The sequence below is a fragment of the Sminthopsis crassicaudata genome, chromosome 5 (genome assembly GCF_048593235.1).
Source record: "Sminthopsis crassicaudata isolate SCR6 chromosome 5, ASM4859323v1, whole genome shotgun sequence".
NCBI classification, from domain to species: domain Eukaryota; kingdom Metazoa; phylum Chordata; class Mammalia; order Dasyuromorphia; family Dasyuridae; genus Sminthopsis; species Sminthopsis crassicaudata.
Window position 1 is genome coordinate 172844793 of NC_133621.1, and position 23411 is coordinate 172868203.

At 32.5% G+C, this 23411-nt stretch overlaps 1 protein-coding gene and 1 pseudogene across 1 annotated transcript in view; both read right to left on the bottom strand.

Annotated features, from left to right (window-relative positions):
- The window catches only part of SSPN (sarcospan), a 103110-nt gene that overhangs the window by 67459 nt on the left and 12240 nt on the right, over positions 1-23411 (bottom strand). The gene's annotated exons all lie outside the window — the stretch shown is intronic.
- On the bottom strand, positions 11075-12205 carry LOC141543913 (NEDD8-activating enzyme E1 catalytic subunit pseudogene; annotated as a pseudogene).

The following is a 23411-nucleotide window of genomic DNA, read 5'->3' on the forward strand; positions in this document are numbered from 1 at the left end:
CTTTATAAAGAAAACCTCATAAGAAAAAAAAAGTTCAGCAATAAACCTGAGGAAACAAGCAAGTAAGGAAAAATTTTCTTATACAACTTAGAAATATTATAGGGTACTCATATGAAAGAGTGTTCCAAATCACTATTGATCAGAGAAATGCAAATTAAGACCACTCTGAGATACCACTACTCACCTGTCAGATTGGCTAAGATGACAGGAACAAATAATGATGAATGTTGGAGGGGATGTGGGAAAACTGGGACACTGATGCATTATTGGTGGAGTTGTGAAAGAATCCAACCATTCTGGAGAACGATCTGGAATTATGCCCAAAAAGTTATCAAAATGTGCATACCCTTTGATCCAGTAGTGCTACTACTGGGCTTATATCCCAAAGAAATACTGAGGAGGGGAAAGGGACCCGTATGTGCCAAAATGTTTGTGGCAGCTCTTTTCATAGTGGCTAGAAGCTGGAAAATGAATGGATGTCCATCAATTGGAGAATGGTTGGGTAAATTATGGTATATAAATGTTATGGAATATTATTGTTCTGTAAGAAATGACCAGCAGGATGAATAGAGAGCGGTTTGGAGAGACTTACATCAACTGATGCTGAGTGAAATGAGCAGAACCAGAAGATCACTGTACACTTCAACAACAATACTGTATGAGGACATATTCTGATGGAAGAGGAAATCTTCAACATAAAGAAGATCCAACTCACTTCCAGTTGATCAATGATGGACAGAAACAACTACACCCAGAGAAGGAAACTGGGAATTGAATGTAAACTGTTAGCACTACTGTCTATCTACCCAGGTTACTTATACCTTCAGAATCCAATACTTACTGTGCAACAAGAAAATTGGATTTGCACACATATATTGTATCTAGGTTATACTGTAACACTTGTAATATGTATGGGATTGCCTGTCATCTAGGGGAGGGAGTAGAGGGAGGGAGGGGAAATTTTGGAAACATTAATACAAGGGATAATGTTATAAAAAATAATTACTCATGCATATGTACTGTCAAAAATTTTATAATTATAAAATTAATAAAATAAAAAAAGAAAAATTATAAGGTAAGAGAACAAATGCCAAGAATATTACCAGAAAAAGAATTTAACTCCTTAATAATTTCAACTAGAACATAAATGAGTTGAATAGCAATAAATAACTTTGATAGGGGTAGAAGATTTAATAAATTGTTTGTTAAAATGGATAAGAATGGATAAGAAAAACACGAAATGAAAATCTATGCCTTAGAATAGAAGCTGAAATAGCTTGACAAAGCAGTAAATATTCTGAAAATCCATATTTGAATGGATAACAAAAAAATTCAATGGTATACAAAATTAGAATAAAAGATAGTGTAATTGGAATAATAGATGAAATATCTAAAATAAAAAAAAAACTAACCTAGAAACCAAAGCCCAGAGAAATAAATTTAGAATTGCTGAGTAGCCCCCAAAATGTAATTAATTTAAAAATTAGTGCTTCCTTTCATGGTTTCATTGGTGAAAATTTCCTGGAACTAAGGGCAAAGTACAGGTGTTAGATAACGTAAGAGGTCATCACCAGTAAGCTGTAGTTTTAATTCAGCTAGAAATGTGATTGAGAAGCTCCAAAGCTCCTAAGTCAAGGGGAAAATATTTCAAGGAGCCAGGGAAAAAAGATTCTATACAAGGAATACTATTAAAATCATACAAGACTAATAAAGGGAAATTTAAAAAGAACAGAATATAATATAGTTCTTGCTTGACATAAGTAGACAGTTCCTCAGACATCCTCATTGATGGAACTCATGACCCCATACACACTGTGGCTCTTTAGCTGATCTGAGCTATGGCCTCACAGCTAAAATAACTCTAGAAAAGGAGGACCATTCAGTGTGAGGGGCTGTACCAGTGCTGCTGATGCTGCTGATCCTGTGGCAGGCTTCTAGAAGATGAAGCCAGGTTTGGAAGGGAAGTCAAATTATTGTAATATATAAATTGAAAACTGTATCGATATAGGAAAACAAATGAAAAGGACTTGAGCCCAAGAATAATTTATTGTACAAAAGTGAGCATAATTATATAAGGGGAAAATGAAATTGTAAATGTATTTATGTCTTCAAAACACTCTTATTAAGAAAAAAAGAATAAACAGCATATTTTTAAATGCCATGGGAGTACACAAATTTAATTGAGGTAAACAAGTATGAATAGTTCAAAAGGGCTAGGTAATTATCCACCAATTTCAAGTCCTACCTTGTCAAAGACTGATTGAATGAACAAAGTACAAAAGAAGTTAGAATGAGAGCTAGAGATATTGAAGGGATTTAAGATAAATTAGAAAGAATAGGGAGTTCTTAATATATAGTTTCAGTTTTCTCAGCAAAGTGTGAAGTCAGGTCCTTTGCTGTGGGCAGGAGTATTCATGGGTTGGTCAGAGGAAAAAACCTTTGAAATAAATGTTCGGGGGATGTGATAAAAAGTCAAACAAGAAAAAGGGAAGAAATGACATTCAGCACTAAGAAATGTAAGGTTGATAAGTAAAATTAAGAAAAAATGTCTAAACAAATCAATTCACCATGCTATTGTTTGAAGAAAAAAATCCTTACCTTGATGGACATAAAAAAAAGAGAACTGAGAAATGATCAAGGAACAAAAGGATCTAAGAAGCCAATGGTTTAATGTAGATAAAAGAGTGAAGAAAAGAATAAGATGCAGAATTTACATTACAATCCAGAAACTAAAACCCAGCTATCTCATTCTAGGGATAAAACAAAGTATTTTTCACTGGTCAAAATACAACCCTAAAGGAATAACTGAACAAATTGAAGTGTATGAATGTAATGGAATATTATTGCTCCCTAATAAATAATGAAAAAGATAATTTCAAAGGCCTCTGAGTAATATGAAGTGACACAGAGTGAACCAGCTGAACAATTTATACAAAGGCAGTATCCAAACATTTTGAAAAACTTAAGAACTCTGGTCATTTCAATAACCAAATCTGTCTCCAGGGGATTGGTTTTTCCTATCTATTTTGTTTTTAAAATAAATCTTTTTTACTTTCTTTCTCTTGATTAATTCAAAGGGGTAAGGCATAAAGAGGGAGATCACAATAGAGAGAGCAAAAAAGTGAGTTGTTGAAACAATTTTTAAAATTCACAAAAGGGAATAAAAGAAAGTTCAGAAGGAAGTCAAGTCAAATAGTTTTGAAAGCAATATTTGTTATATGCTTAAAAAATAAAAGTGAGATGTGAAAAATCATGATTTCAAATAGAATCCATTTTTTGTCTTCTCTTTGCATGGAAATATACTTTTTTGATATTTACATTGAAAAAAAAAAACCCAAGGTAGGAATATTAACTGGATGAGTGAGAAGCAATTATCTTGTTTTTTTTTTTCTTTACATTTTATTCTAACTCAAATTCATTTGCATGTATAAGAAACTGGATGTCAGAAGAGAACAATAAAGAAGGAAAAGAAATAAATTAACATTTTTTAGAGAAGAGTATCACAAATAAATTTTATTCAAAAAGTTGAAATGGTAAGAAAGAAATGACAAGGAAAGATTCTAAGCCATAGTAAAGATAGGCAGGTAAGTAGATAAATAGATGATAGATGATAGATAGATAGATAGATAGATAGATAGATGAATAAGTAGGTGGATGGATAAACTGAAAGAATAATATAATTTAAGTAAAATAAATTGTGATCGGGTAGAAAAGCAGAACATATGGCAGTTGGCTTCTCAGGACAATTATAATGTGATCTCGATATCTATTGCTCAAACAATATTGGGAAAATCTTCCTCCATGTCCCCAGTTTATGTGCACCTTTTCCCCAGCATATATTACAATGCTCTAGTAAAGGGATAAAGGGATTATAGTTGAGACATTTCCCACAACAGATTCTCTTAAAGAGGGTAGGATCTTTAGATTGATCTTACAAAATGCACTTCAATAAATTGACTTATAATTTGAAGAGCAGTAGTCTAGACAATAAGTACTTGGGTTTTTTTTTCTATGTCAAAGATTATATCACTTTTTTGAGTCATTTCAGATCCTATTTAGGAAGTTTTTCAATGTTCCATGGTTTAATAACCATCAGGTCACCTATGAACAAGAATATCTTAGAAGAACTCACCAACTGTTAGAACGCTCTCTTAAACTTGGACGCTTCACTGCACTCCTCTTAGTGACAGAATACCTTTGGTAAGCATACATATCCCAGTTATGTTGCCATTTTTATATTCATGAACAGAGGGATGCTGAAAAAAGTCATCTCTCCATGCTATCTTTCATGGAATTCTTTTATAATTCTTACATGTATATGAGAGACATCTTGTTAGAAGGGAACTCAGAAAGGATATGAAAATTGCATATAAATAGAAACATAGATGTTCAGGTTCATATTTGATGTTTTTTTCAGTCACTTTTTTCCAATATTAGTAATAACTGAGACTTTTCCATGTCTTTACCTCATGAGAATGAGAGGAATTCCCCTAATTCTTCAGTGTCTTCATAATTATTCCATATTCAAAACATATATAAATATATTTGTAAGCATATGTACATATTAATCAATTGCTTTTCTTATCTTTCTTATTTTATTATTGTCTTTATATTATTATATGTTATATTTATTTATTATTTTAGAACTATTTCTATCTTCTGTATAGGTATGTCTAAGACTGTTAAGAGTATACATATGATGAGTCAATTGTCCTTGATGGTGAAAAATGTTTATTATTATTTTTAAAAATCTTAGCAAGTCTTCTCTATTTTTCTTCTATTTGTTGTTCTATTTTTTAATTTTTTTCACAATGACTTCATTTACTTTAGTCTTTTGAGAGACTTTTAAAAAATAGTATTGTCCTCCATTACTTCTTTTTCTAGTTTATGAGTCAATATTGCTCATACATGAGGAAGAGGAATGAAGGTTCTCCCATAGAAAAGGTCAGAGGATGTGACCAGCCTTATTTAGAAAAACTTTAAAAAATTAACAAAGACTGACTTCCAGGGGCTGAGTCAAGATGGTGGAGAGGACACATGTTTCTTTCTTTCTTTTCTGATATTTTTATTATAGTTTTTTATTGACAGAACATATGCATGGGTGATTTTTCAACACTAACCCTTGCAAGCACTTCTGTTCAATTTTTCCCTTCCAACCCCTCCCCTAGATAGCAGGCAGTCTCATGCACGTTAAATATGTTGAAGTATATCTTAAGTAAAATATATGTCACATGTTACTTTCTGACCTTCTCCTACAGCCCTCAGACTAAATGACAAATCCAGCCTCTGAATTAGCTCTGGACCGGGAGAATCCACAAATATTAGTAGTGCAACAAATTACCAGCAGAAGATAATTTCAAAGATCGCAAGAAAAGGTCTGTTTTAACTGGAAACAGGAGGGAGGCAGCTAGCACAAGCAGGTGAGCACAGATGCTAGTGCAGACAGCACAGAGTCCCAGGGCAGTGCAAACTCCATGTGGCAGAGAACTTATGGGGAGGAATCTATAGCAATGTTGGCCACTCTGCCCTGGTTGCAAACCAATAGATCAGCAGAGAAGTTATAAAACATCCAACACAAACAAAAGGGAAAAAGTGAACCCCAAAACGTGCCAGAATCTCACAGGACCTGGCCACACCCACCCAGCACCAAGAGTGAGTCAGTACTGACCCCGTGTACCCCGGCCACTTTTAGAGGAAGCTGCTGAGAAGAAAGCTTGAAAAGCTTGAAAAACCTCTCTTGCCCTAAAAGCAGATCTTAACTTTTTTTTTTTTAGATCTTAACTTTTTTAAAAAAATGAGTAAAAAAGTAAAAGAGAACTCTGACAATAGACAGCTTTTATGGTGAAAGAGAAGAAAAAATTTCAAATTCTGAGCAACTAAAGGTAGATTGTCTCCACATGAAGCCCCAAAAGGATATTATAACTTGGTCCCCATCACACAAGACTCTCCTAGAAGAAATTTAAAAGGATCTTAAAACAGGGCTAAAGGAAAAATGGGGAAAGGAAATGAAAACTTTGCAAGAGGTTTGAAAAAGGCACATAACTCATTAAAAGGTAAATTTGATAAAATGGAAAAATAAAACAACTTCCAGAAAAACAGAATTTGTGAAATGGGAAAAAAAAATTCCATAGAACAAAACAACTTGTTTAAAAATTCAATTGGACAAATAAAAAAGAAATTAAAAAAGTAAATTAAGAAAATAATTCACTAAAATTCGAACTGAACAAATGGAAATGAATGACTCAATGAGACAACAAGAATCAGGCAAGCAAAATCAAAAAAATAGAAAAATAGAAAAAAAAGTAAAATACCTAATTGAGAAAACAACCAATCTGGAAAACATTTCTAGGAGAGACAATTCCTGGACTCCTTAAAATACATGATGAAAAAAAAGAGCCTAGACAATATTTTTCAGGAAATCATCAAAGACAACTGCCAGATGTCATAGAATCAGAAGGTAAAATGACCATTGAATGAATTCACCAAATACTTCCTGAAAGAGACCCCAAAATTAAAACCCCAAGGAATATTGTGGCTAAATTTCAAAACTATCAAACCAAGGAAAAAATATTACAAGTAGCCAGAAAAAAACCAATTCAAATACCGAAGAGTCATACTAAGGATTACTCAGGACATAGCAGCCTCCACTTTAAAGAATCAAAGGGCCTGGAATCTGATATTCTGAAAAGCAAAGGAACTTGGAATGCAGCCAAGAATAAATTATCCTGCTAAACTGAGCATTTTCTTTCAGGGAAGAATATGAACATTCAATGAAACTGGTGAATTCCATTTATTTTTGATGAAAAGACCAGAGCTAAACAAATAAACAAAAAAAAAATTGACCTCCAAATATAGAATTCAAGAGAAGCATAAAAAGGTAAAAAGAAAAAAAAAACTCTTGAGAACTGTATTTCTGTTATACAGGTATACATAGAGAATACATGTATAATCTGATTTTACTGTTATAATATAAAAAAGAAACTAGAGATGGAAAGGGGATTGTAACAGAAAAAAAAGGGTAAATGGAGGTAAAATGAGGGAAATTACAACTCAGGAAAAGCCAAAGAAAATCTATTATAATTGAAGGAAAGAAGGGAGGGTGATGAATATTGTGTGAATCTTATTCTCATCAGAGTAAGATTCAAAAAAAGAATATTAGACATATTTGATTAAACTGAGAAACTTCTCTCACCCTATAGAAAAGTGGGAGGAGAAAGGGGAAAAGGGAAGAGGTAGTCTAAATAGAAAGGAAAACAGAAAAAGTATGGGAAAGGTATAAGAAAAGGAGAGGGTCTCTAAAGGGGGAGAACTGCTTGAGTAAAATACTGGGGAGGAGGGAAATGGGAAAAGGAAAAAAGAAAAGAATAATTTGGGGTTAATAAGATGGCAGGAAATACAAAATTAGTCATTTTTAACTATAAATGTGAATGGGGTGAACTCTCCCATAAAGTGTAAGCAAATAGGAGACTACATTAAAAGCCAGGATCCTATAATATATTGTTTACAAGAAATACATTTAAAGCAGAGTGATACATACAGAGTACAGGTAAAAGACCAGAGCAAAATCTATTATGCTTCAGGTGAAGTTAAAAAAAGCAGGGATAGCCATTCTGAGATCAAGCAAAAGCAAAAATTGATCTAATTAAAGAGATAAAGAAGGAAACTATATTTTGCTAAAGATATGTTGCTATAGATAATGAAGCAATATCAGTACTAAATATATATGCACCAAGTGGAAGAGCATGAAAATTCCTAAAGAAGTTAAGAAAGCTACAAGAAGAAATAGACAGCAAAACTCTAACAGTAGGAGATCTCAACCTTGCTCTCTCAGAACTAGATAAATCAAACTACAAAATAAATAAGAAAGAAGTCAAAGAAGTAAATAGAATACTAGAAAAGCTAGGTCTGAGAGATCTTTGGAGAAAATTAAATGGAGACAGAAAAGAGTATACTTTCTTCTTGGTAGTTCATGGAACTTAGACAAAAACTGACCATATATTAGGACATAAATACCTCCAAATCAAATGCAGAAAGGCAGAAATAGTAAATGCATTTTTTAAGATCACGGTGCAATAAAATTACATTCAATAAAAGTCCAGGGGGAAAATAGACTAAAAAGTAATTGGAAACTAAATAATCTCATCCTAAAGAGTGAATGGGTGAAACAGCAAATCACCGACATAATCAATAATTTCATTTAAGCAAATGACAATTATGAGACAACATACCAAAATTTGTGGGATGCAGCCAAAATGGTAATAAGGGGAAATTTTATATCTCTAGATGCTTACTTGCATAAAATAAAGAGAAGATCAATAAATTAAGCTTAGAAATAAAAAAGCTAGAAAAATGACATATTGAAACCCCCCAATCAAATACCAAACTTGAAATTCTAAAAATAGAAGATCAATAAAATTGAAAGTAGAAAAAATCTATTGAATTAATAAATAAAACTAAGAGTTGGTTTTATGAAAAAACCAACATAGTAAATAAAATTTTAGTTAATTTGATTAGAAAAAGGAAAGAAGAAAATCAAATTGTTAGTGTCAAAAATGAAAAGGGAAAATTGTCAACCAATGAAGAGGAAATTAGAGCCATAATTAGGAGTTACTTTGCCCAACTTTATGCCAATAAATTTGATAACCTAAATGAAATGCAAGGGTCAATGTTGGAGAATTACCCATGCATATGTTTTGTAAATAAAAACCTTTAATAAAAAAATTTTAAAAAAGAAAATTAACAAAGATTAATCAATATGATTAATGATTAGCAACTTCAATAAACAGAATAAATCAATACTCAAAAGCCATCAATATAGTATTTCTTTGAAATATCTAAAAAAAAAAAAAAAGAGGAAAAGATAGAACAAGATATCCCTTTCAAAACAACTATAAAACTCCATAAATTATCTTGGGACTTAAAACTACCAAACATACACAATAGAAATGTAAAGTAAGACAGTCTTTAATAAAAGATATAAATATTTGGAGAAATAACTTATGATCATGTAATTGTTTAATACAAAAATTATGAGAATAACTAAATCAATTTAAAGTTTCATGTCATACCAACAAAAATACCAAGAATAGCTTACAAAATAACAAAATACACTTGAAGGAAGAATAGTTCAAGAACTTCAAGAGAAATTATAAATATAGAATGAAAGGAGTCTAGAACTCCAGATTGCAAATTATTTAACATCAATAATTATCAAAAGTATTTGGTACTGATTAAGAAAACTAGAAAAGCAGATCAGTAGAAAGCAGAACAAAACAACTGGGAAACATTATATTTAATAGGAACTTCTGGGAAGATGGAGAGTAATCTACTAAAAAAAATAAGTTGGAATTAGCATCTTATGCCATCTAGGCATAAAAATATTAGAGGAACATTAAGATTACATTTTTCACAATGATGTGGAGTGGAAATATTTTTAAATGTCCTTGAAACTATAAGGGGTCAAAAGCTATTAAAAACAGTTTTCAAAAGAAGAAATATAACCTGCAGTCAACAAAATCTTCTGTTAATGCTTCAAGTCACTACTAATAAAAAGAAATGCTCATTTAAAAAACAATTCTTAGACTTCATTTCACACTCACTAAACTTTCAAAATTTGAAAAGGTTAAAATATACAACATTGGGTAGTAGGTACCATGGAAAAATAGGCACATTAATATATCGTTCATGGAATTGTTCATTTTTCTAAAAACCAGTTTGGAATTATGTAAGAAAAGTCACTAACTTCATTTTATTTTACCTAATGATAGCTCTATTGAATAATATGTATATTACATAAAGGTTCCATATGTAATGAATCTTCATAGTAATGCGAAACTGAAAATTAATTAGATGTGGTTGGGAAAATTGTGATATATACACTAAATTTAAAAAATCTTTTCATCATATCTCTCATGGACTATACACATGGTGGGCATACAAATGCCTGTTGAATTGGACGTAATAGGACTTTCTACATTTGGATTATGTAACTTTGCTTCCAGTCATGCCTGAGATAGTTTTTTCTGAGGTAGCCCTGTGACCTGAGTGATTCATGAGAGAGAGATAAGTAATATATCTGCATGAGATTCTTGGAGTTCTTTGAGATAAGCAGTTGCAAAATACAAGTGCAAACTTTTGTCTTTCAGGATTACTTTTAGACAAGGTGTTTTATAAATAATATAATAGTGTCAAACTGTTCAAACTTAAGTTCTGAAATGAAACATCACTGAGTTTCTGGCTCCAATATTGTGCATATAAACTACATTAGTATAGCAAATATATATGATAATATTTTCAGTTTTCATGCACAAATGTTTATAAAATATGGACAAAGCAATCTGAAATATTTAATATTTATTTAAATTGTTTAAATAAACTGAATATTAATTCAAACTGGAAACTTTCTAAATTCAACATATTATAACTTTCTAATTCTTCAAACACTTCAAACACTATCTGACTTACAGAATGGCATTTAAAATCTTATTTTTTTTTAAAGTACACACACACACACACACACACACACACACACACACACACACACACAAAACACAACTGAAATTTGAAAGTTACAGTTTGACCATCAGCAATTACTCATATACAAGATAGCCTTTGCTTCCTAAAGTTAAATAAGAACAATACGATTGTTTCTTTTTCCCTTTCCCTCCCTCCTTCTCTCTCTCTCTCTCTCTCTCTCTCTCTCTCTCTCTCTCTCTCTCTCTCTCTCTCTCTCTCTCTCTCTCTCTCTCTCCCCTGCTCACTTCCCTCTTCTCTCCCTCCTTCTCTCTCTTTCTCTTTTTTCTCTCTTTCCCTTATCTCTTCTCATTCTTAATCTATACAATGATACAACTATATAATCATCCCAAAATTATAGCTTATAGGAGCAGTTTGGAAGAAAGAAAGAGTAATTCATTATAAAAGTCAAATTCCATCTATGTCAATATCAAACAGAAAGTCAATTATGTTTTTCTGAGCATTCACATAGAACACAATTTTATTATATTTATCCTATTTTATCTATTCTTATTATTATTCTTGAGCAGAAAACTGAAATTTGAACACTACAACCTGTGTGTCATAGTAAAATTGGCAATGGCAAGTTCTGTCTATCAACAAGTCCCAATGTTTTCCGTGTTTTAGAAACACTTGACCTTGTTCATTCTTCAATTAAAGTTATTTATAAATAAATTGCTCTATTGTTTTTCTCTAATGTGGATCTGATGGATGGTGATTTTATTTGAAATGAGGCATTATTAATAAGATAATTTAAAATGTCTTCCAGTTTAACAAAGGAAACTCTATTTTGGGGAAGCTGGCTATAATCTGGACAATTCCCTTTTCTTTCTGCTTCAAATGTGTATATATGTAGCCCATCTACATCAATGAATACCAAGTAACTATTAAAGAGAATATATTAACTTGTTACTATTTTAAAAATATTTGTGGCACACTCAGATGCATTTAAAGCATTTGTGGCAACCACTGCTGGAATGATTCTTTTTAACTCCCTTTGAGCTAACCTCTAATCTATAACAATTCTAATATTATATTATGATGCTCTCCCTAAAGATATTGGGAAAATTCAATGAATATCATCAAGCTCAGCTCCATACAATGTAACTTTCTTTCTGAAAAAACTGTATCTTGGGCCAAGATACATATTTTTGCATACTCAATACAAAGTTTTGGTATTTTGGACATTGATAGAATGATGTTCAGATAGAATGAGGCAAAGTGCCAGGGTAAACTCAATAACAGTTGCCTTTTACCCTCCATCTATCAAAATTACAATGGAGCTTGTCTCTAACTTATTATATTTTAAATTTAGAAGTGATGTCATCATGCCATTTAACCATTTCCTAAGGTGATGGAGTCTAGGCCATATGCAATGATATGAAATTGTCTGATATGATATGCAATGATATGAAAATGTTACCAAAATTATTAATCTTGCTGAAATGTGGAACTACAGAACACTTAGGAATTCTGTCATTTAGGAATTCTGTAGCATCTTAGATTTAGATATTCCAACATCTCTAGGCCTAAATAAAAATTACTTATTTAAATTGAAAATACCTCTACTATCTAAATCTATTATATACATTTGTCTAAAATGAGACAAAGTCATATTTTCAGAAGTTTGTATGTTAAATCTTTTTAAAAATAATAGCTTTTTAAAAAATATATGCAAAATAGTTTTCAGCATTTACCCTTGAAAAACTTTGTGTTCTACAGAACTACCAAATGACCACCATATCTATTAAATTACCAAAAAGATAGCTAAAGGAATTAAAGGTCAGGTATATCAAGGGATATAATGATGTATTTAACATCTGGGAATTAAACTACCAAAATACACAGGACTCATGCAAATACAACCAGAAGATAAATTTACATATAAGAAACACATATGCCAAATAATTAGAGAAATATTTGATATGCATCTCAGGCAACATCAAAATAGGAAAAATTACTCTACACAACTACAGAATTAATGTTATACCTATCAAATGACAAAAGAGATAACTAAAAACATAAAAGGTCAAGAATATCAAAAGATATAATCAAAATATGCATTATAAAGTCACACATGTAAAATTATCTAGAACAGGCTATTTAACATTTTTTAAAAAGATCAATAAGACAAACTAGGAAATTAAGGCATATAAGTGAATAAATATAATAATGACATATTTGATAAGTTTCAGAAGGGATACTTTATTCAACAAGAAGTGCTGAGAAAACTAAAACAGTCTAGAGGAAAATAGATATAGATCAATACATCTAGTTTCCCAAAAAAATCCAAATACATAAATAAACAAAATATTAAAAGGTACCTCATATATATAAATGAAATGAGAATAGAAAATTATAGTGTTCACAATTCTGAATAAAGGAAAATTCATAAACCAGCATGTGACAGAAAGGAACATCAAAAGAAAAAAATAAACAATTCTTTATCATATGGAAGTAAAATCACATCAGCTAGCATCAAAAGAAAAGATACAAATTCCATTAAATGTAGCAGGTACAATCTTCTAATTGTAAAATTTATGGACAATTTAAACAAGCATATAAATTTGAACCATTCTCAGATAGGTAAGTGGTTATAGACGAGAAACAGGTAGTTTTCAAAAATAGAAATACAAGCCACCTGAAAAAATATTCAGAATCATTAAGAGTGGAAAAAATTCTAATTAAAATAATATTAAGTATCACCTTGCACACATGAAACTACAATAGGTATTAAAAGAAATTAATTTTTGGAGGATTCTCTTAATTAATTGTTATAACACTATGACTTTATTTAACTACTTTACCAACCAATATTGAATTGTGCAATAAAAGTTGCAAGATTTTTCATATCCTTTGACCCAAAGATTTCACTATTGGTCTCATTTTGCAATGAAGATAATAACAGCCAGAAAAGGCCACATGTACAAAAATGTGCCTAGCAGCATAATGTGCTTAAAATAGTATTTTGTTTTTCCAAATACATGAAAATATAGTTTTCAACATTCCTCATTGCAAAACCTTTTGTTCCAAATTTTTCTCCCTCTCTCCCTTTTCTGTCTTCTTCAAGACAGCAAGCAATCTGATTAGGTTAAATGTGCAATTCTTCTAAAAGGGGACAAAAACATAAGAAAAAAAAACAAGCAGACAACAATAACATCAATAAGAAAAAGGTGAAAATATGCTTTACTCCACATTCAGTCCTCAAAGTTCTCTCTGGATACAGATGGCTCTTTCCATCACAAGTCTATTAGAATTCCCTTGAATCATTTCGTTGTTAAAAAGAGCCAAATCCATCACAGCTGATTATCACATAATCTTGTTACTATGTACAATGTTCCCTTGGTTCTGCTCACTTCACTTAGCATTAGTTCGTGCAAGTTTTCTGAAATCAGCCTACTTGCCATTTCTTATAAAACAATAATATTCCATTATATTCATATATCATAACTTATTCAACCATTCCCCAACTAATGGGCATCCAGTCAATTTCCAGTTATTTGCCTCTACGAAAAGGCTAGCAAAAGGCTAGTAAAAACAAAAAATGTTAGAAACAAAATAGGAACCCAAAATTTGGGGAATAGCTGAATAAATGATGCTCTATGTCCTAAATAGCTCATTTATGAAGCATTTTGAGGTTTTGCAAGGCTCTTTATATAACAATTAATAAGCCCATAACAATGTTTGGCTAATGTGCTAAGACTATATTTTAGGAAAAAATCTTTGGCAGCTATTTGTGAAATGCTTTGTAATGGCAGAAGCCTTGAGGCAAAGATATCAATTAAGAAGTTATTGAAAATATCCAGGAAAGTGGTAAAGACAAACTGAACAAGGGTAGTGATCATGTGAGTGAACAGAAGAGGATGGACATGAGAGATCCGGTAGTTTGGCAACTGATAGGCTATGATGGATAGTGTTGTGTCAAAAGAAATTGTGACATTTAAAGAAGGAGTCAGATATTTCCAGTCATATAATTTGAGATGTCTAATAGTTTGTAATTTGTGATTGGAAAGCTGAGAGAAGAAGAAAGAAGAAAGAAGAAGAAGAAGAAAGAAGAAGAAGAAGAAGAAGAAGAAGAAGAAGAAGAAGAAGAAGAAGAAGAAGAAGAAGAAGAAGAAGAAGAAGAAGAAGAACAAGAAGAACAAGAACAAGAACAAGAACAAGAACAAGAACAAGAAGAAGAAGAAGAAGAAGAAGAAGAAGAAGAAGAAGAAGAAGAACAAGAACAAGAACAAGAACAAGAACAAGAACAAGAACAAGAACAAGAACAACAAGAAGAACAAGAACAAGAAGAACAAGAAGAAGGAAGAGGAGGAGGAGGAGGAGGAGGAGGAGGAGGAGGAGGAGGAGGAGGAGGAGGAGGAGGAGGAGGAGGAGGAGGAGGAGGAGGAGGAGGAGGAGGAGAATGAAAGAGAAGAGAACAGAATAAATGAGAAAATGGTCCAAGAAGAGTATTGCTGGTATATCCATACCCATACATTATATTTATATGTGAATTTAGGTAATAAGCAATACAGACTGAATCAGTCTGAGGAGTAGCCAATTGGGTAATAGGAAAACCAAGATCCAGCAGTATCACAAAAAACCAAAGAGACAATATCCTGGAGAACAGAATATGGACTCTGCTAAGTGTTACAAACAAAATGGTAAAAATTAACAAAAGACAATCATATTTGATAATTAAGTGTGCTTAGTAATTTTGGAAAGACTGCTTTCAGTTGAGAAATGACATGAGAAGTCAGATTACAAAGAACTGAAAAGAGAAGAATTAGACCCAAGAAGTTTAGATAGGTTTGTTTTATACACACACACACACACACACACACACACACACACACACATATCTATCATATATATATATATATATATATATATATGTATGGTTAAGAATGGGAGAGAACATGTAGCATGATAGGTTGAAGGAATGATAGCATCATAATAGGGACTTTTGACTGATGAAAAAGCCATGTATGTATTTGTAGGCAGCAGGGAAGAAGTCCACAGATAGAGAAAGATTCAGGATAAGAGAGAGATAAGGGATAAATGAGGCACAATGCTGGGAAAGATGTGGTGGGGGAAGGTATAAGAGGCACATGTAGAGATATGGCCTTGGTGAGAAGCCCACTTGAGTAAAGGAAGAGACAGTGGGTAACAATGTCAGCTGGTTTTGAGCCATAGAAAAGAAAAGAAGAGAGAGCTTAGAGTAAAAGACCCCTATTGGCTCTATAAGGATGAAATAGGTCCTTAGCTTTAAGAGTGGAGGGTAGATATGGTGTGGGAAATTTGAGGAGAGGAGAGGGTTTGAAATAACTACCACAGGGAGTGGGATAGAAATAACTCACAGCAACCCAGTGGGGTAGGTGATAGTGTTACTCCCATTTTAATGATGAAGAAACTGAAACTCAGGAAGATTAAAACACTTGCCAGAATCACAAAGCTGGTATGAGCATATGAATTTAATTACATCGTGCATCAAGGAATGGTAAATATGAATAATTCAGAAAAATATGGGGAAACGTGTGAATTGATGCTGAGCAAAAAGAGAAACCATAAAGAACAACATAACATGACTGCAGCATAGAATTGCAAGAAGAAAAACCACAAAAAAACCTTCTAGTTAAAATACCTTCAAATTTAAAGAATACATACTTTTTCTATGAACATTTGATAAAATAATTATTTGGTATGGGGAATGTATTTTGCCCAGGATTATTTTGGAGGAGTTTTTGGGAGGAGAAGAAGAAGCTGATGTTATGTCAAAACAAGATTTATTAATGTTCTTAAAATAAATAATTTTTAAAGTTTTATTTATCTTGTATCCAAAATTTATTTTCTTAGTTTTGCATTTGCTCAATAACAATTAATATTGTACAGAGAAAACATTTTGTCAAATTGTTAATGACTGGTAATCAGCATTGTTAAGTCTAATGACCTTTGCATTTTAATATAGTACTAAAAATGCTGATTACTATTCATTGTTCAAATGTTACACAAAATTAAATAAAGCAGGTGTCCCAAAAATCTTAGGACAGTTACAAGATGTTAAAGCTTTTGTATTACTCCATATTAGCCACTTAGAGTACAAAACTGCTCTTCTGGGTTAATGCCAACTAGATATAGAAACATAATTGACAAGTGCAGAGAATATTATTAAATGCAAATTGACTTTACTTAGCACAAAGATATTTGATTGTGTCTTTTATCTATGTCTTAGACATCTGTCTCCTCAAAACATATGGGTAAAAGAGATTTGCAACTAAGAACAATTCTAGAGATATTCTAGTGTAAACAGTCTAAGTTTTACAAATCAGGAAGCTGAGATCTGGAAAGATCAAATAATTTACCAAAAGTCAAAGAGAATTATAGACATGAGGTCAAATCTCATTCTTCTATATTCTAAATCCAATACTTACTTCACAGCATACCTCTGTCACAGAATTTGCTATCTCATATAATTGTATTGGAATATTTTATGGTACTAGGTCATATGTCTGAAAATGAGTACTGAGTATAATTCACATTTTCATATATTTGGAAAAGTAAAGTACTATTTTTTAAAAAAGGCAAATTATGCTGCTAGGTGCATTTTTGTATATGTGGCCTTTTCTGGCTATCATTATTATCATTGCAAAATGAGACCAATAGTGGTAACATCTTAATAGTAAAACATCTTAAACCTTCTCTCATGTGTTTTCTAACATTTACTTTCTTGGGGCAGAGACTGACAGAAATTCTCTATGGTATTCATAGAAAAATATATACTCAATCTAAATACAACAAATTGTATGACAGATTCAACTCAAGTATTTGCTTCTCCATTAAGCCTAATTTCTCTAACCAACGGCAATCTGCCCTTTCTCTGAACTTCTTGAATACTTATCAAATACTGCATCAAACAATTTAAGATTTAGTGAATCTAATTTATATTGTTTCCTATTTCATAAAATTGTGAAATACTATAAATATAATTGTGTCGCATGTGTGTTGCTCTTGTCTTTTCCACATTGTTGCATTTCCTTGAAGGCAAAGAACATATCTTAAAATTCTATTGTGTACCTCTGAACACCTAATGCAATGTTGGGAACATAAAAGATGCTCAATAAATCTGTACTAATTGGATGACTAAGAAGATTTCCAAACTTTTTTTTCCAAACTATATCAGATATGTCAATTGATCGATTGATTGTCCTATTCTTCCATTTACCATTTTATTGATTTCTCAATCTAAAACTCTAATCTCTAATTACTGATTCTCTACATGTGTGTCTCCCCCATTAGAATGTAACTTTACAGAAGGCTAGGATTGACTTACCTTTGTTTTTGTATTCCCAATATATAGAACACTTCTTGGTACACCATAAATGCTTAACAAATTATTTCTATTAGCATATATGTATATATATAATATATATATATATGTATGTGTGTGTATTATTCTCAGGTATATTATAATATCTTCCAAAATAAGTTTTTAAAAGAGGAAGGATTCTGTCTAGAAGGAGAAATATCTCATACCAATATAATGACACAGATTGTTGAAACTTGAATAGTGTGTTTTCAAAGTTAACAATGTTAATTTACCTAATTTGACTGAACTCATACATCCCAAAGGGTCCTCATTATAAAGCTCAATCTAGAAAGTTAGATGCTTATTTCAATGATGCTATTTTTACTCCAGCTACATATTTTTAAATTTCCTTCAGAACTATGTCCAAAGGACTATAAAACTGTGCATATGCTTTGATCCAGCAGAGTCACTCCTGGGTCTATATCTCAAAGAAATCATAAAAGAGGGAAAAGGACCCACATGTACAAAAATGTTTGTAGCAGCTCTTTTTTTGTGTGTTGGCAAGGAATTGGAAATTGAGTGGATGCCCATTGATTGAGGAATGGTTGAATAAGTTATGGTGTATGAATGTAATTGAATGTTATTATTCTATAAGAAATGATGAACAGGCTGATTTCAGGAAAGCCAGAAAGATTGACATGAACTAATACTAAGGAAAGTGAGCAAAACCAGGAGAATATTGTACACAGTAACAGCAAGATTATGAGATGACCAACTACAATAGACAGCTCTTCTCAACAATACCATGATCCAAGACAACTGAAGTGTACCTTTTTAAAAATTTACAAAACATATGCATGGGTAATTTTTTAACATTGACCCTTGCAAAAACTTTTTGTTCCAACTTTTCCCTTCCTTTCCCCCACTCCCTCCCCTAGATGGCAGGTAGCAATACATGTTAAATATGTCAAAATATATATTAAATCCAATACATGTATGCATATTTATGCAGTTATCTTGCTGCACAAGAAAAATCGAGTCTATAACAAAAAAACTTGAGGAGGAATCAAATTTCAACAGAAAGTATAAAAATGCTATGTTGTAGTCTATACTCAGTTCCCACAGGCCTCTCTCTGGGTGTAGATAGCTTTCTTCATCACTGAACAATTGGAACTCCTTTGAATCATCTCAATTTGCAATGCACTTTGCATGGAAAATGCGATCTGAATCCAGAGAGAAAATTATGGAGACCTTTTGTGATTGTTGTTTGCTTTTTCTGTCTCGTGGATTTTCCCTTTTGTTCTGACTTTTCCTTCACAACAATGCTGATATGGAAACATGTTTTTAAAAGAAATTCCTTCAGATCTAGCTCTTGCATGATAGAATCTAGTTGGTTACATGGCAATTTTATTTTGCTGTGTGTGTTTATATTTGCTTTGGGGGAAGGGAGGATGAAACACTGAGAAGATCACTCATTAGACTTGACTTTGAATAATTTAGCATTTCCCAGAAATCAAACCTATCTAGAAAGAATGAAAAATTGCCACTACATAAGATATTTAAAAAGAATACACCATGAAAGCAGTGCCAAAAGGAATGTAATTGTTGAATAATATCTACTGGGGACCTTTGAAGGGCCAAAGAGAATAAGATAGGTGCTACAGGGTTGGAGCCTGGAAAAGTGCCCCCGTTTTCCAAAAAAAGGAAAAACTTAGATCCTATATTTGATAAGCCTGTGAGTTTGGTGTTTGGGGGCAGCTGGTGACACAGTGAATAATGGACCTGAAGTCCTTAGTTAAATCTGACTTCAGACACTTATTAGCTATGTGAACCTGGACAGTCACTTAACCCTGTTTACTTCGGTTCCTCATCAATAAAATGAGTTAGAGAAGGAAATGGCAAGCCACTCCAGTATCTCTTCCAAGAAAATCCCAAATGGAGCCACGAAGAATTGGACATAACTGAAAAATGGCCGAACAACTGTGTTTGGTGTTAATCCCTAACAAAAGTATGGAGGAGATTATTTAACAGATTTTTCTGGCATATTTGTTGTTCAGTCATGACCATAACAGACCAAGCTATTCTGTCCTCCACTATCTTCCAGAGTGTGTCCAAGTTCATGTTCGTTGCTTCCATGACATTCTCTATCCCCCTCATTCTTTGCCATTCTCCTTCTCTCTTTATCTTCAGTCTTTCCCAGCATCAAGGTCTGTTCCAATTAATCTTGTCTTCTTATTATGTGGTCAAAGTATTTAAGCTTCAGGTGTAGTATTTGTCCTGGCATATAGTAGGCACTTAGCACTTATTGCTTTGACTCCTGAATGACTTTAAGTGTACTTAGAAAGAAGGAAACATCACAGGGAGACAATATGGACTCTTTATTAACAAGTTGGGCCCTACTAACCACATCTCCCTATCTAATACGGTTTCTAGGTCATGTTGCCCAAAGCCAGGAAGACAATACCATTGATCCTTGGTGCAAAATAGCAAGAAGTGTTGCTAGCAGTTCTAATGAGGATGTTAGCTCCTTTCCTTCTTATTGGTCGTCTATAAAAGCAGAGTGGGGATTTCGATTTCTAAACTGGCTATTACACGGGTTGCCAGGAAAGAGGGATAAAAAAAAAGCCAAGAGAGAGATCTGTGCATACAGTCCTGGAGAGTCCAGTTAGCTACAGGACTTCCATTGTGCCTTTGTGTTTGTGCTTCCTTTTATTTTGCATCCCTTAGAAAATTTTACTGTGAGCTCTGCTCCCAATTACTTAAGGTCTTAAGAGAGACCATGTACCACAGGATTGGGACAGTGATGATTCTGTGACAAACCTTAGTCATGGCTATGTCTCTGATGACAGGAATCCTGCTTTAATATGTATGTCTGTGACAGATGTTATGAGACTATTACAGATTGATAGATAAAACAAACTGACTCCTAGAGCTCAGCATTTGCCTATGGGGAAACATTTATTTCACTCAATATGTGATAAGGTTTGTGAGGAAATACAATATTTGTGATATTTTTTACTTAATAATATTTGACATTGTGTACCATATTTGTTCAAATATATGCCATACATTGCCCACTCTCAAACCAAGTTTTTATAAAACTTTTCCAGTCTATAACTATAGTTTCAATGTCATAGTTTCTTCTTAGATAGTTCCCAATTGATAAACTCTAATTAGTCATGAATAATCTATTAGCATTTCATTATTAGAGACAGTCTCATAAAAGATAAATGGTGATTTTACTCACTGAAAAGTGAAATTAGGAGCACTTGTTGCATGAATTTGATTGAAAGCTATTTTATGAGTTCTAAAAAGGAGAGGTTGGGTAAGAGCTTTTCAATTGTTTTTCTAGTGGTAAAAGCAAAAAGAGAGCAAAAGCAATCAAAACTGCACCAGTGTACGAGATAATAGCCAATTATTATGGGCACAATTATTCCCAGGGGATTCTGCTTCTAAATTGCCAGGCTTTTGCCAAGGGGTGGTTTTGGTTTGTTCTCTCCAGAGAAATCAAAGGCTCTGTAATAAAGGCCTTGCTACAAATCAATGCCAAATCAGATTCTTTAGACCAAAGCTTCTTAAACTGTGGATCACAACCCCATATGGGGGGGGGGGGTTGTAAAAAATTTGCAACAGTAAAAGGTATCAAATATTCTTTCAAGATTTAATTCTTCATGTATAAGCACACCCATCTATCTCTTTAGTATACAAATTTGCTTCAATAAATTAAATGATATGGTAAAATTCAATAACTGGTAATTATTCAATAAATGGTCAAATTATATGTATAAGTATTACATGTAAACTTTCTTTGGAGAGCTGGTTGTTAAGTATTCACTACCACTCCCTAAACTTTCAAAAAGCCAGTTTCTTTATATATGTAAAAAATTTCCAGTACTTGGAGGGGTGGGGCAGAGAGTTGGAAGGGAAAACTTACGAATTCTGCTAGTACATCTCAATCCCAGAAATTTATTATGGCCAATAGAGTACAGGGAACACTGTGGCAGATACAGCATGTTTCTATTCTGTTAAATAATTTGACAAAAAAATTTCTTGTTATATCCTTGTGCACAAAATGCACAGAGATGCTACAATGAATGATTATAGGAAACTGGGAATTTGCAAAAGTCTATAGACATAAAGAAAGGGTGGACATTGTGTGTATGTGTGTGGGGGTGTTTCACTACAGTATTAACAGCTCTCTGAACTCAACAGAAAAGCTGTCAGCATCTGCTCAGCCCTGTAGTGAGTATGGTTTAAACCCCTCCTATCTGTAATGACAAGGCCCACATGGCCTCTAGGAGGTAAGTCTATAGGCAATCTGCAGATAAAGGCCTAACCTAATTTGAGTTGAAGACTCTTTAAGTCCTTTAAGTCATTTTTCAAGATTTTGCCAGGGCTATTTCCAGCTTTTAGAAAGACGAATTCACCCATTTAATCTCTGATATTTATTACAATAAATAAAGATCTTTGTGTTAGCAGGGTATGGTTCTTGTAGTATCTTGCATGATTAAAACTCAGGTTTTCCAAGATATATCAAGCTTATATTGGACTAGGGCTGGAACCAAGGGATGTTGCTTAATTTTGTTATCAGCCTGAAGGTAGATCCCTTCTGCTGTGTTAGGGTTCTTGCCCTTGCCCTCTTCTTTTTTAAAGGAAGGTATATCTGACATTTTTATCAAATATTCCAGTGACATAAAACTGATAAGTACACTAAATACATTACAGAACAAGATCAGGATTTTAAAAAAAAATCAAGAACCTGAAATTCTTAGTAGAGTTACATTGAATTAAAACTAGAATCTTAATATAGCTCTAAACCATGACATTTTGCACTAAGATTTTTGGGACACCTTACATAAGAGAATAATTCTAAATTCTAGATCCTGAAAGATCCAGGACAAAAGTAAGGAAAGACAATAGATAATGGCAACAATTCTTATGAAAAAGCCCTGGGTACTTTAACCAACTGAAAGCTTATTAAACCATAAGTTTAATCAGTAATAATGAGGCATAAAAAAAATTTCTTTTAAAAAATTTTTAATATAATTTATTATGTTGATTGCTTTCTTTTTTTAAATTTATTTTTTAATTTTTATTTAAAATTTTTTTAAAACAAAAGCAATTTCTAATTTAATCTTAAATTGTAATAAAAGTATAGTGTCTAGAAAATAAGATGTGATGGTGATACCAGGCTCACCTTTGGTTCAGACTACAACTAAAAAGGTTGTTTTGTTTTTCCTTCTTTTTTTTTTTTTTTTTTTTTTTTTTTTTTAAGGCAATCAGGCTTAAATGGCTTGCAAGGATTACATAACTACTAAGTATCAAGTACCTGAGAGACGATATCAGGTCCTCCTCAATCCACTCTATCCACTACACCACCCAGCTACTTCAAAAGGTTGTTTTCAATTAATTAATTTTAGAGAGACAAGCTTCAGTATATACAGAGAAAGGCAACCAATGTGGTAAGGAGTCTCAAAACCTTCATTTGAAAAAATCAGGCCTGGTTTAGCCTGGATAAGAGAAGATTAAGTGTAGTTACAATCCCTTTTTTAAACAGTTCTAAGGCTTTCCATGGGGAAGAAGAAGTAGACTTAATTCTTCTTGGCCTAAG